At 43.1% G+C, this 13628-nt stretch overlaps 1 pseudogene; it reads left to right on the forward strand.

Moving 5' to 3' along the window:
• The first annotated feature begins 5387 nt into the window (after nucleotides 1-5387).
• Nucleotides 5388-9538, forward strand: LOC120705037 (annotated as a pseudogene).
• Nucleotides 9539-13628: the final 4090 nt, after the last annotated feature.

The raw sequence follows: 13628 nt of genomic DNA on the forward strand, positions 1-13628 counted from the left end.
CATATTTTTGTTTTTGAATAAGCACCAGGTACAAGAACAAAGTGTGGGGGAGATCTCTCGGAACTTTCAAGCACATACACTCGAGATCTCCCACAACACGTGCACAACACCGAATGAACCAGCATGCGAAAGGACAAGACGAATTGGTGCTAGCAAGGTCTGGCCAACCGGAACTACCACCATTCGTTCTTCATCACGACGATTTGCGCACTCTAACCCTCACTCTTCTCAACCTATGAGTTTAAATGGAAGTCATTGCTTAATCATTAAAATTAAACTCAAAAGGTATCCTCTGGTTCTGTGCTTCTCTATGATTTGCTTGCATATTTTTTTATTTTTTACTAAGCCTGAGCTTGTGAATCATATCTTAGGGAACCCATAATTGTTAAGTTGTTGACTAATGAGATATGATTTGATGGAAGAATCCTTACTTTATCTGCTTATGTGTCTGGGAAATTTTTATCAAAAAAAACTTCCATAGCTTTACAACTCCACGTGTTTGTCCTACCAGAGCCATATGATGATCATCATGATACAAATCTTTACACATATGTGCCTTGTTGTTGCTTTGAGCTTCTTCAAACTTTGTGACCCTAGTGAGATGTTTTTTCATACTTGTTTGATCAAGGTCATGTGCACTCCACTAGCTGAACTTCTACACTGGAAGTCAGCTATGCCATTCCATCCATCCACAAAATAAAACTCCAAGTTTAATGATCTCTCTCTAGTATCCTTCAAATGAGGCATGGGCTATTCAAAAAAAAGAAAAAAGAAAAAAAGAAAAGATGGCATGCCCAAAAAGCATGATCCAAAAAAAGAGAGAGAGAAAAATTGGACACATCAAGGTCCAAGAAAAAAAAGGAGAGATATACAATAATATAGCCATGTCCTCATGTTATCCAAATAAAAGAGAGAGAGGTTCATAAGAGAAGTATCCCATTTCTACCATCCACCTTCCACATATGTGCACAATCTTGATCAACTTGTGTGATTTGTCATCTCCATGGATCCTTTGTTTGATTTTGCAATATATGTGACACAAGTGCATGCTTCCATTTCCCCTATCATGAGCCCCCACATAAGCCATCTTTAGAAATAGGGTGAAAAAAAGCAAAGCCTTGGTGAGGATATATACACAGTGAATGACATGAGAGACCATATGGAGAAATAAAACTATGGTTGGTCTTTGCAAAAATATTTTCAAAACCCCAGTCATATAGCAGGAAAGTGGAGGAGACTGAAGTCAACACCGTTCCGCTCTTCAACTTCCCAAATATTTATGGTAGACACATCAAAATTCACAGGCAAAGGTAAGACTTAGAATAATTTGTATGCATGTGTCATATCAGGTAAAGTCGGGTCCGCCTTAGTTCTTGCCTTTACTCGAGGACGAGCAAAGAACTAAGTGTGGGGGATCTTGTTGATGGTCACTAACGACCCATTTTGACCGTCAACTATCGTGCAAAAGTCGAGCATCAGAAGGAATAAATGTTAGCATAGGATGATTATTTGATGAATTCCACAGATGCTGGTCTGACAATGTGTGCAGGTGAATTTGGGCCAAAACTGCATATAACAATCATATTATCCAAGGCATAAATTTCTGGGCCAAGCACAAGCAAGCCCAAAGACCAAAAGAGCCCACTTGGCAGTTGCACATGAGAGAGAGACGCAGCCCATAAGCAAGGTGACACATCATCAATCCGAGGCAACACCTTCTCGACGAATCAGATGTGTTCACTAGGATCCACGGGCCCACCAGAGCTACTAAACCGACTCAAGACAGGCCCTTACCCATATACATGACATGGGGGCCCACCTAGTAGTCTTCTGACCAAAGACTGGGGCAAACTGGGCCAGTCCAAGGCCGGCCGACCTACAAGGTCGCCCGACCTGGTGGTGGCAGCCCATGGGACCCACCGACTCTTAGTGACACATGGCGTCTCGTGGTTGGTGCTCCATGGTGGTTTGGCTCCATTCCCGGGGTGGCTCCCTCCTATAAATACAAGGGGAGGGGTTGAGAATTAGAACACACTCCACATAACACATTCCACTCTTCTCTTGAGTCCTCACTTGAGGTGTAGAGTTGTCTTAGGGAGTTAGGAGTAGAGGTACTCAGGAGGGGCGCCGGCAACGACGCTCTTCTCCAATTTGTACCTCTACATGAGAGTGGGAAGGAGTCGGGGGATGTGTCGGGCTTGTCAGCACTCTTCTCCGCTTGTACCTCGACGGATGCTTATTCGGTTGTAAGTGTTCGAGACTTTCTTTGTTTGTTTATTTAGAATTAGAGCCTAGATCGCAAGTTATCATCTCTGCCTTATATTAGTTGATGTGTATGCTAGCAAGTAGCATTTGACTCTAGAGTGGGCTCCGGATAGAAAAAGATAACCCTGTACGCCTCTAGAGTTAGTAGGGAAAGGCGTAGACGTGGTGTCTAGACTGGACTATACCACTCAGTTGTCTGATAGTCCCACGGTTTGTAGAGGTAGCCGGCAGGTGGTGACAGCCCTGTTCGAGCCTTTTAGTAATCCTCCATGTTCGAATATTGGATACAGCACATATTGGAGCTACCGGCTTGTATAAGTCGGTCGATACCTTTAGCTCGAAGTATAACGGCGACATGATCTCTTCTTCTAGGCATAGATTCTAGATATAGAAAGTCCTCTCTTTCCTATCCTTCCCACACCAGTGTGTGTCCTTGGACTGTCTGAACCCATAGATAGTGTACTCACGTTCCCCTGTGGATACGATACCCTGGAATACTCTTGGGTGAAAGCTACAGCGGTATCCGTGCGCTTGCGGATTTTATTCGTGATGTTACAAAATACCAACAGTCGCGGACGAGAGCGAGGCCGTGGCTGCAGCAGGGCGGGTCTGCGCCCCCGCGGGGCTTGCGGGCGCGGCCACGTGCGGGATGGGGGTCGGCGCGCCAACGGAGAGGGAGGTCTGGCGCGTGCGAGCGAGCAAGGGAGCACAGAGGAGGATGGAGAGCAAGGTAGGAGAGGAGAGGGTGGGAGGAGAGTGAGGGAGGGGGCGGAGGGCCGGCGGCACTTGGATCCAGTCCCCGATGAGGGAGGGGGAGGAAAGGCGCCGAAGATGAGTGCGGAAGTGCCGATGAGGGAGGGGAGAAGGGGCACTGGCGATGGGTGCGGGAGTTGCCGGGGAGGGAGAGAGAGGGGGGGCGTCGGGGAGGGGGTAAAAAGATATAATATTTTTTTAGAGGATGCATATAGAGGATGGATGAGTGCGGAAGAATTGGATATAAAAAATGATCAGGATGGAATATTTTTTCAGAGAATGAATATAGAGGTTAGAGGTTGACTTCAGATCTCGTGGAGCTCAAATCTATATGTGCATAAGTGTATGGTTATTGTAAGATCTGCCACATCCAAACCAATGTTCGATACAATTTTGAAAAACAAAATATAAACCAATTATGAAACTGTAACTGCATAAGACTAGGGTTTATTAATGAGATGAATCTACATGCCTAATCTACGGAGGGAGTAGTACTGTCGTAGGGATGACAGTAGGTGAGTAGGACTACACACGGTTACCCCTCGAGATGGAGCAAATTAATGCAGCTTCAATTCGAGGCGATTGGACGAAAGTAAATAAATGACACCTTTTCCGCTTTGTACTTGAACACAAGAGTTTCGTACAGGCACATGTTGAGAAAGATACTCGCGGAAAGAAGCAAGGGTAAGCATGAAGCAAGGGATCATCCATCGTTGTGTGCTGGAGGTAGTAGACGGTACGTGGTTGGCAGCCAAATTGAATATCGGATTAATTACAGAAAAAGTGTATGTTGACCAGTACCATCATCATAGATGGTCGTACCTCCTGCCGGTGCAGCAGAAAATCACAGAACGGGGTACCACGAACCCGCTAAAAGCACATCTACGAATTACAACAGATTCATGGCGTCCATACAGTCGTAAAATGTTAGGGCCCGTTCGGTTTCCTGAAAACCGTTGCATGAAACTATTCCTAGCCGGATTGCTTGCCTAATTCATATATATAATCTTTGATTATTAGGTGGAACGATTTCTGGGTGGATTTCTAAAAAACCGATTAAGCCATTAGGCAGAGGTGGGCAGCTACCCACCGGTTATGGTATCCGGTGAAGAACACCGAGTCAAATCTATCACCATCGGTTTGTAATATGACCGTACCCGACGATTATCATACTATTACTGCTAGTTCCAGAGGGAATCAACGGTGATTGGTGATAATCTATCAGTGCCAGTTTGGTTTAAACCGGCGGTGATGGGTATTCGGAAATATATGCTCTATAGTAGTGATATAAGGCTAGTCTTGGTAGGAGTTTCATGAGGAGTTTTATTGATACTAAATGTTATGCCACATCAGTAAATTTATTGATATGACATGGTCAATTTCATAAGATGTGTAAGAAGAGTCTCATCCTTATAATACTCATTAGCCTCAATTCCGGCTCTATTCAATAAGTTCTCGATCTTCGTAACCATATAATGAAAGTCTTGCTAACCATGTTATGAAACTCTCAAGCGACACTAGCCTAAGCTCAAATCTAGGGGCCAGATTGCTGCCGCATGCAAGTCTGTCCGAAGAGATAAGATTCGGACAGCACCCGCCGGTTGCTTTGGTGACAGCACCCGCCGGTTGCTTTGGTTTTGTAGCACAGGATACTGTAGTTAACTTTGACCATTAGTTAAGATTATTAAATAAATGTAGTTTATAAAACTAACTCCACAACCTCTACGCTACTTCACGAGACGAATCTAACGAGGTCTTTGATCGCATGATTAGAGCATGATTACTATAGTATTACGATAGCTAATCATAGATTAATTAGGCTCATTAGATTCATCGCACAAAGTTACACTTATATGTGAAAAAAATTTGCAAATAAACTTTATTTATTTCCTGCTAAATATGGAAGGTCTTTTTTAGCAAGTACTCTTCTCTATCTCTCTCTATAAGAAAAACGAAAATGTGAAGACACAGACGTCCGGACAAAGAAGAAAAATGAGATGTTCCGACATATGTTTCAATAATTGATTTTTGATTTTGCAACTATTATTTTCGGCATGTTTCACGATGAATGTTGCATGGTGAATGTTGCATGAAACATGGTGTTCGTGTTGCGGCGGGAATTTCCGTATCCAAGATCAAATGACTTAATTGTTTTTCGCATATTTTTTAATGTTGCATCTATATATTTTCGATGTTGCAGATGTTTTGTTTCGATGTTGCGGATATTTTATTTTGATGTTGCAACGGAGCGTCCGATGGGAAAGTTCCTATCAGACATCCGGGCGATAGAAAGCCCGCTCTCTATATTATATGGGTTATTACGGTGCCGTGTGATCGATGAACCATGAGTTGAAGCTGGGAGCCATACCATGAGGATGGAGCGTGACTTCCATATGGTGAAAGGAGGAGGAGAAACCAGCTAGACCACCAACTCCAGACTTCAAGTATGTGTCTAGAATTTATCTATATTTTCTCTCTAAGCAAACATGCGTGAACAATTACTCTATGTTACATTTTTTTCTTTTTCCGTGTGTCCTAGCAAAAAGCTTTGCTTGAGACTAAACCAGTGCTTGAGGAGGCTGTGAGACAAGTGTGCTCTGCTCTCCGCCCTCCAAATCTGGTGGTTTGTGACTTGGGCTGCGGCTCAGGTGACAACACACTCATCTTCCTCTCCGAGGTGATCAGCGCCAGTGGCGGCCACAATATGGTGGGGGTCCAATTCTTCCTCAATGATATACCAGGCAACGATTTCAACCGTATCTTCCAATCAGTTGAACAGTTCAAGAACTCATTTACAGCACATCACAAGGGAGAAAGACTGCTTCCATTCTATATTGCTGGGTTATCTGGGTCCTACTACACTAGGCTTTTCCCTTCCCAAAGCGTTCATCTCTTTCACTCATCTTATAGCCTTCACTGGCAGTCTCAGGTACACAAAATGAGAATAATACAGTACAATTCAGGCTCAGTAATTTATAATTTAGTTATTTTTATACAAATTCTTGAGTGCTCATCAGTATATGTCATTCAGCTTCCTGATGGGTTAGATGGAAGCAAGAGAAATATTTACATTGCAAAGGCTACATCACCACCTTGTGTGGCGCAACTATACCAAGAGCAGTTTCAGAAGGACATGATGCTATTCCTTGAGCTGCGATATAATGAACTGGTGGTTGGCCGGAAGATGGTGCTGACTTTTCTTGGGAGGTGAAAGTGATCGGGTGCTCTAGCCTAGGAGGGGGAGGGGGTGAATTAGGTACTAATAAAAACTTAGACCTATGGCTCCAACTAGTTTGCACAACACTAAAACTAAAACATGCTATCTAGATGTGCAACAAGGTTGTTCTAGTGTGAAACCCATATCCCAAAAAAGTTTAGCAACCTATAGCCTTTCCTATCAAGAAACTATTCTATGAAAGTAAATGCACACAAATTGCTAGTATGAAATGCGGAAACTTAAAGAGAGGGATAGGAGATAGCAAACTCTTGACGCGGGTGTTTATCCCGTGGTTCGGTTAGCCACAAAGGCACACCTACATCCACGTTGTTGTAGCACTCACTAAGAGTATTGTTACTCGGCCACCAAGTCTCTTCCGTGAACACAATCACGGTCACCTTGGCCCCGGGTTCCACTAAGGAGCTTCTCCACAAAGGATGGGGTCTCCACGTCCCCCGCACAAAGTGTCGTCGCCGCTCCACACCAAGTCGGAGGGTCGATGATGTTGCCGGCGAGCTTCACGCTCCAAGGTGCCGGCGCACCAAGCTCTTGTTTTGGTTCACTAGAGAACCTTAGCACAAAGGCTCAAGGCCTTGCAATCACACTCACTAAGAGCTAATCTAGCACTCACACTTTACAAAGCTAGTGCTATAAGCTAAGGATATGATCTATGAGCTCTTGTATGGCTTGGAGATGTTCTTGGATGTGTATGAGGTGTCTTGGGACTCCAGCAATCTTCAAATGGCCGGGGTGAGGCGTATATATAGTTCACCAAGTCTTGTAGCCGTTGCTCCAACGGTCAGCTGAAATTCTGCGTATCACCGGAAGAACCGATGCCTCTGGCAGGGGTAGCGTCGGTTCTTCCGGTCACTCATAAACCGAAGTACCCGTTGAAGTCCTGACAGCTGATGCAGTGACCACCGGTTGAACCGATGCTTTGTTCCGATGCATCACCGGTTCATCCGGTGCTTAAGAATCTTCTCCTGGGCGCTGACGTCATTACACCGACGGTATGCACCGATGCCTCACCGGTTCAACCGGTGCTGAAGAATCTTCTCTTGGGGTCTTGACATCGTCTCTGGAACATAGGACGCCCAATGCACCGATGCCCCCTTTTTGACCCGTCGGTTCAACCGGTGCCTATAGGCTGACTTGGCTTCGATTCCCTTCTGCACCAAACTTCATAGCGCCGGTTAGGGGCGGCCCTTTGGGTCTTGCTACGCCTATCTTCTCTTCCTCTTTGTCATTACTTGAACCTAAAAGCCTGAGAATGGTCATCTTAACAATCATATTAGTCCAAGTGTTGTGTTGTCATTTGATCACCAAAATCACTTAAAATGGCATAAATGGTGCCATGTTCCTTACAGGAGGAAGGAAGAGGATGTATACAGTGGCAATTTAAACTATCTTTATGAACTACTTTCACAATCTCTTCGATCTCTTGTTGACAAGGTATAATGCAAAAAAGATTTCACTTGCCTACTCACTGCAAAAATTTGTGTTGCATGTGGAACAAGATGCTGGTCTTACACTTCCATTTCTACCCACAAGCAATCCACCCACGATACACACTAGCTATAAATTGAAATTTGTTTTGGCAAGGAAAGCTATACATGTACTTCGACTACATCATCAAACTAAAAATATTATTTAATAAAAAATCTACCGGAGGGATATGATGGCCCCACCGTATTTTATTAAGGGGCTGTTTGGATCCTCTCATTTTTTAGGAATTGAAATCTACTTAATATACTAGGCTATTTGGCTTAGAATTTGACATCCCGCCACTTTCCAAAGTTTAGATATAAGCCTATCCTAAATTCGTAGGGTGGGAGATGGAAATTGATTCTATACAACACCAAACTATATTTCTATTCCCTAATTTATAGCACGCTCTTTGGCTTACTCCTCTATAGTAGAAATATACACTACTACAGAAACTGCTTCTTGTCCCGGTTGCCAACTCCCTTTAGTCCCGGTTGTAGCAGCCGAGACTAAAGCCCGGACCTCGGTTGTAGTTCCGGCTTCGTAGTCCCGGTTGCTACAACCGGGACCAAAGGGTCTGTCAAGCGAAATTTTTTTTACGCCATGTGTGAATTGAACCCAAGATCTCTTGTCTCACACACAGATTCCTTACCATCCCACCTACATAACACATGTGACTCTACATGGGATGCCTTCATTTTGTACTAACTCGTAGAAAGTCCTTTGGTCCGAGTTGGTACCACCAACCGGGACTAAAGAGTTGGGTCTTTATTCCCGGTTGGAGCCACCAACCAAGACAAATGAAGGACCTTTGGTCCCGGTTGGTGGCTTCAACCGGGACAAAAGACCCTTGCACTCTCCGCCCACTCGGCTAGCCGTTGGACCCGGGACAAAAGACTCCATTGGCCCCGAGCTCAACGGCGACCGGGATAAATGTGGGGATCAAATGGCTGTTTTGTAGTAGTGATAGCGCATAAGTATCTCCCTCAATGGCCAACAATAGTATACAAATATATTCCGTATATAATCATATTAGCTTAATAGATTTGTGTCTAAATTATAATTATTAGAATGGAATTTAATTCCAAGGTTCCAAACGGGACCTAAGAGAAAAATATTATTTATATAGTATGTCAAAATATGTATGAATACTATTTTTGGAGTTGAATGCAAACAATTATAATCAGTTTAGTAAAATTCTATGACTTTGTTTTGAGGAAAAAATGCCAATCACACACAACTAATTTCAGTTTCATATATTTTATACAGGGCCTTGTGGAGGAAGACAAGCTGAACTCCTTCAACCTACCAATGTATGGGCCATCCATTGATGAAGTGAAGGCAGCTATCAAGCAGACTGGGCTGTTTGACATCAATGAAATTAAACTATTTGAGTCAAACTGGGATCCTTATGATGACTCAGAAGATGACAACGTGCAAGATAGCATCCAGAGTGGGGTGAACGTCGCAAAGTGCTTACTGTGATGGAAACTCTTTTTGTAAGCCACTTCGGTGAATCTATTCTTGACGCCCTGTTCAAAGAATTCGCAAGCAAGGTAGCAGAGTGTCTGGAGAGGGAGAAGACCAAGTACTCAGTCATTGCCCTATCCTTGCAAAGAAGATAGGCATAGATATATGATCTGCACATGTTACTTATTGATCGTTCCCATCTTTATCTTCCAGTATTGATTTATTGTTTTTGTGGTTTAGTGTACTTTTTTTTTTGCAACGATTGTGGTGTAATAATTTGACTGTACACAGAACAATCTTGATATAAATCTATTCCGTGAAATTAGACCTTAATTAATTGTGTTCCCACATGATACACTCGAATTATTCTCATTGTGTGGTTTGTGTGTCTGTATTCTTTGAAATCAGAAAAGGTTAGAAATTCTGGAGCGGTAGTTTCCTTTTCCTTATACCATATAACGTGCATAGGAATTCCCAGTTCTTGGCTCCTAAAATGGAGCAACACTCTTTACTTCTCTCTTGGTTATTTAAAGTTTAAACACATGCATATACATAGTGTGGTTTCTGGGTTTGTTGGGGACACTAGCCTTGGGGATTACGCCTGTTGTTTTTGTTACCACTCAACAGATATCATAGCTCTTTGTATACTTTCAGTAAAGAACTCTATGTACCAGTTTTCATGTAGCATTTCCACCCCCGGGAGAATCGACTTTGTCCATTAGGTAGATCCAGTGGTCTAGAAATTTAATTAGGGTCTAGAAAAGCACTTTGCTTTGGTGTTACACGGTCATCCTATTAATATATGTTCACCAAAAATTCTTTCTCGCTTTTGTTGTCTTTAAATTTCTGTACAATTATCTTTTTTTAAATATATTTAATCGATAGTGCGGGCCTCTCCTGTTTCATAGAAAGAGCTCATCGGAACTTGCTTGTACTCTTGTGCAGTGTTTAATTTCCTTCTAAGAGTTAGTACGAGAACTACAAACATTCATTTTATTGGAGGGGTGAAGCAACAGAATAAGGCCGGATGGGGATAAATCCAAACTACTCAAAAGATAAAAAAATCATTTCACGAAAACAAAAAGAAAAATAAAAAAATCATCTGTAGAAAAGCTTGAGTCAATATTGAAATGAAGAAGGGCATTGATGTTTCCAAGTTGCGCCAACCAAACGAGTTAAAGATACTCACTCCAATCACAAATAACTGTTGTTTTAGACAGAGGTACGGTCACCAAGATACTATTTTGACCCTCCACTAATAACATATTCAAAACATATAAAATTATAATATCCTTTTCCTTTGAGCCTCCGGTGTCTATGGTCCGGATGATATGGCAAATTCTGATTAAGCACATATTGGTCACTTTTTGAGGGACGTTTACACCCCCCCACACCCCACCCCCAACACACACACTCTCTCTCTACGAACCTCTTTCGAGGTGTCCAAACTTCAGGAAATAAATCCTCGAGTCTTGCTCTGTTCTAGGGTTCTTTGTGTTCGATTCACATTTTTCACTCGGTCAACTTGATGGTGTGTTTCTTATGGCAAGTGACTGTGGGAAACGAATAGACACACCTTCATGAAGTTGTGTAACATTTGTTTCATCCTCGAACTGCAGAGGCTTCGCTTGTTTTGAATTCATCTGTACTAGGGCGACCTTGATTGAACCTGGAACCTCCATATTTTCCAGAGGATCCAGAATAAATCTGAACCATACAGATTTTACTGGACTATATTCAGCTGCTATGTTTCTTGATTTTAATAAAAAGTGCCTATTTAACCCTGCTCTGGCATTTCGATCCTAATGAGATTTAAGAGAGAGACATTCAATGCACACACCATCTGAACCATAATGCAGACAATGGAATCGCTAGTCCATATTCTTTACTAAATTGTAATACGACAACCGATGATGAAGATAATAAATAGCACCATAACAAGCAGTACATTACGAGTTTACTAGACAACTAGTATGTAGTGTCATAACAAATATTAGGAGTGAAACAACAATAAAACTTTAGGGCCGAGCTCATGGATATCTATATTACTTTCTTCATGGACACGACAATAACTCAAATTACTCGTTAAATATGCCTTGATAGTACATTTATTTTTGTATTACATATGTTAACATAATTTTTACATTATAAATGCATATACAGTTAGTTATATAGAAATTTAACTTAGGACAAAATAAAACATAGCAAGTTGGCGGGAAATCAAGTTTTAGGTGTATTTGAGTTAAATGGGATTGCAATGTGACAACTACGTTTTCAACTTGCAAAATTTGCATACAAACTACCTAGAACACAATAAACAACTCTTTCAAACAAATCGACTCACTAACCCTGGATAAGACTGTTGATCAATTAAGTACAACTAGAATGAGAGAGAGAGAGAGAGAGAGAGAGAGAGAGAGAGAGAGAGAGAGAGAGAGAGAGAGAGAGAGAGAGAGAGAGAGAGAGAGTGAGAGTACTTGAATCCTAGAATTCTTAGTGTAGCTAGTTTTTGCCCGTCCCGTGTGGCCATGTGGAGATCATGCTCTATATTCATGGGCATGCCTGCGAGGTACTATTTCAGCTATGGTGTTCAGTACTACAGGTGTTCCAATGCAACCTAAAGCTGTGCGAAGCGCTGAATTTATAGAAAGATTGTCATGCGTTGAATGTGCAGCGTCAGCTAGCCGAAATAGCACAGCCAGAGCACGTGAATTTCTGCTGTTCACTGATGTGCCACTAGGACATGCATGCATGCATCTGTCGAATTCAAGGCCACAAGGATGCATCGGTCGTGTTTAGATCCAATTTTTTTACCAAAAAAATATCATAGTGAATGTTTGGACATATGCATGAAGTACTAAATAAAATATATTTACAAAACTTTTTGCACGGATGGGTTGTAAATCACGAGACGAATCTAATGAGACAGATGTGTTGCACGAATGGATTGTAAAACTTTTTGCACGAATGAGTTGTAAAAAACGGACAAAGTAAATAGTTGAGGGGAATAAATTAGACTTTTCTCCAGAAGTTACATAAGTTGATGATGCGTAGTTGATGTTACTAGATTCATTCTGAAACATCATTTCATAGAAACAACTTCCTCTGTTTGAAATAAAATACTTTTACAAAATCTGTAAGTCAAAATATCACACTGAATAAGTAACAAATTTAAAATTTTGGTACCACACTGAGGAGTCCTCATACAATTAATTCGGCAACCAAATCTAATCTTCTTTGCTTCTTTTTTTATGTCTTTTCTCCTAGTAACAATAAAAGCCACAATCAAACTCTTGAAGCATACAGATTCGATCTGTTATAAAGAAATTAGAATTAGTGATCAATTTCTGTAATAATTAAACTAGTCATTAGGCGTTACTTTTCACGAAAGACCACTCGTGAAAGGGCCACTCACGAAAGGGCCAACTCGAAGGGACCCATCCCAAGAGACACCATACCCTTTGAACTTGTATAAACAATTCTATCAACGAGAATACAATCATTCCATTCACTTTTACCCTTAACACGTTATCAGCCACGTACTGCTCTCCGCTGAGATTGAGAAACGAACACAAGAAGCAATCAATGACGCCGGCGACGAGCGGTTATTCAAGAAGACCAGATATCCTTCGACATCTTCGTCACCAATGGCGGCCACTTGCCGGCGGCAACAACCAAGAACGAGAACTCACCGGAGTTCCTGCAAGAAACTCGTCGAGTTCGGCCTCGCCGAGAACACAGAGAACAAGCAAACAGGAGGAGAACATGGACTCACCACCGTGTGTGGAGACGACGGCAAGATCGAGGCAATTTATGCATCACATCCTCTCCCGACGCAAGGATATGGCAACGGTGACAGGTTCATCTTGAAGTATTGCTCTTGTCGTTGTTCTTGCCGTTGGAGAAGAAGAAACTGAGAAGAATCAGTAGAGAAGAAAATAAAAATTCTCCACCTACGGGAGTACTGCATCAACTTCACTTGAGGTACTATGTGGAATCGCTCACCTTCGTTTTGATGCGATTATTGGGGACTCCGGCGGCGCAGCACCTTCGACCCCACGCTCGCCCCTCCACTGCGCGCTCTGGCCTCGGCGCGTCGCAACGCGGCGGCAGTGGCGTCCTGGTTTTTGTCCTTTCTCCAACGGGGACGGCGGCAACCGCATCGCAGCCGGAGGCCGGCAACGCCTGCGCGCATTGGGGTGGATGCGTCACAGGACAAGCAAAAGGGGGAGAAAGGAAGGCGGCGCTGCAGTGCTGGGCATGGCACACGCCGCGACGACGGCGCACCACGCGGACGGCGCATCGGCGCACATAGAGACGGCGCGGCCAAGGGGCAGTTGAGCGGCCAGACGAGACCGGCGGCGGCGCCAAGAGGCCAGGCGGCGGCGGCGGCGGTTACAGGGGTGGCCGATTTGGGCCTACTTGGGCCAAATCGGCC

The sequence above is a fragment of the Panicum virgatum genome, chromosome 4K (genome assembly GCF_016808335.1).
Source record: "Panicum virgatum strain AP13 chromosome 4K, P.virgatum_v5, whole genome shotgun sequence".
Lineage (NCBI taxonomy): Eukaryota > Viridiplantae > Streptophyta > Magnoliopsida > Poales > Poaceae > Panicum > Panicum virgatum.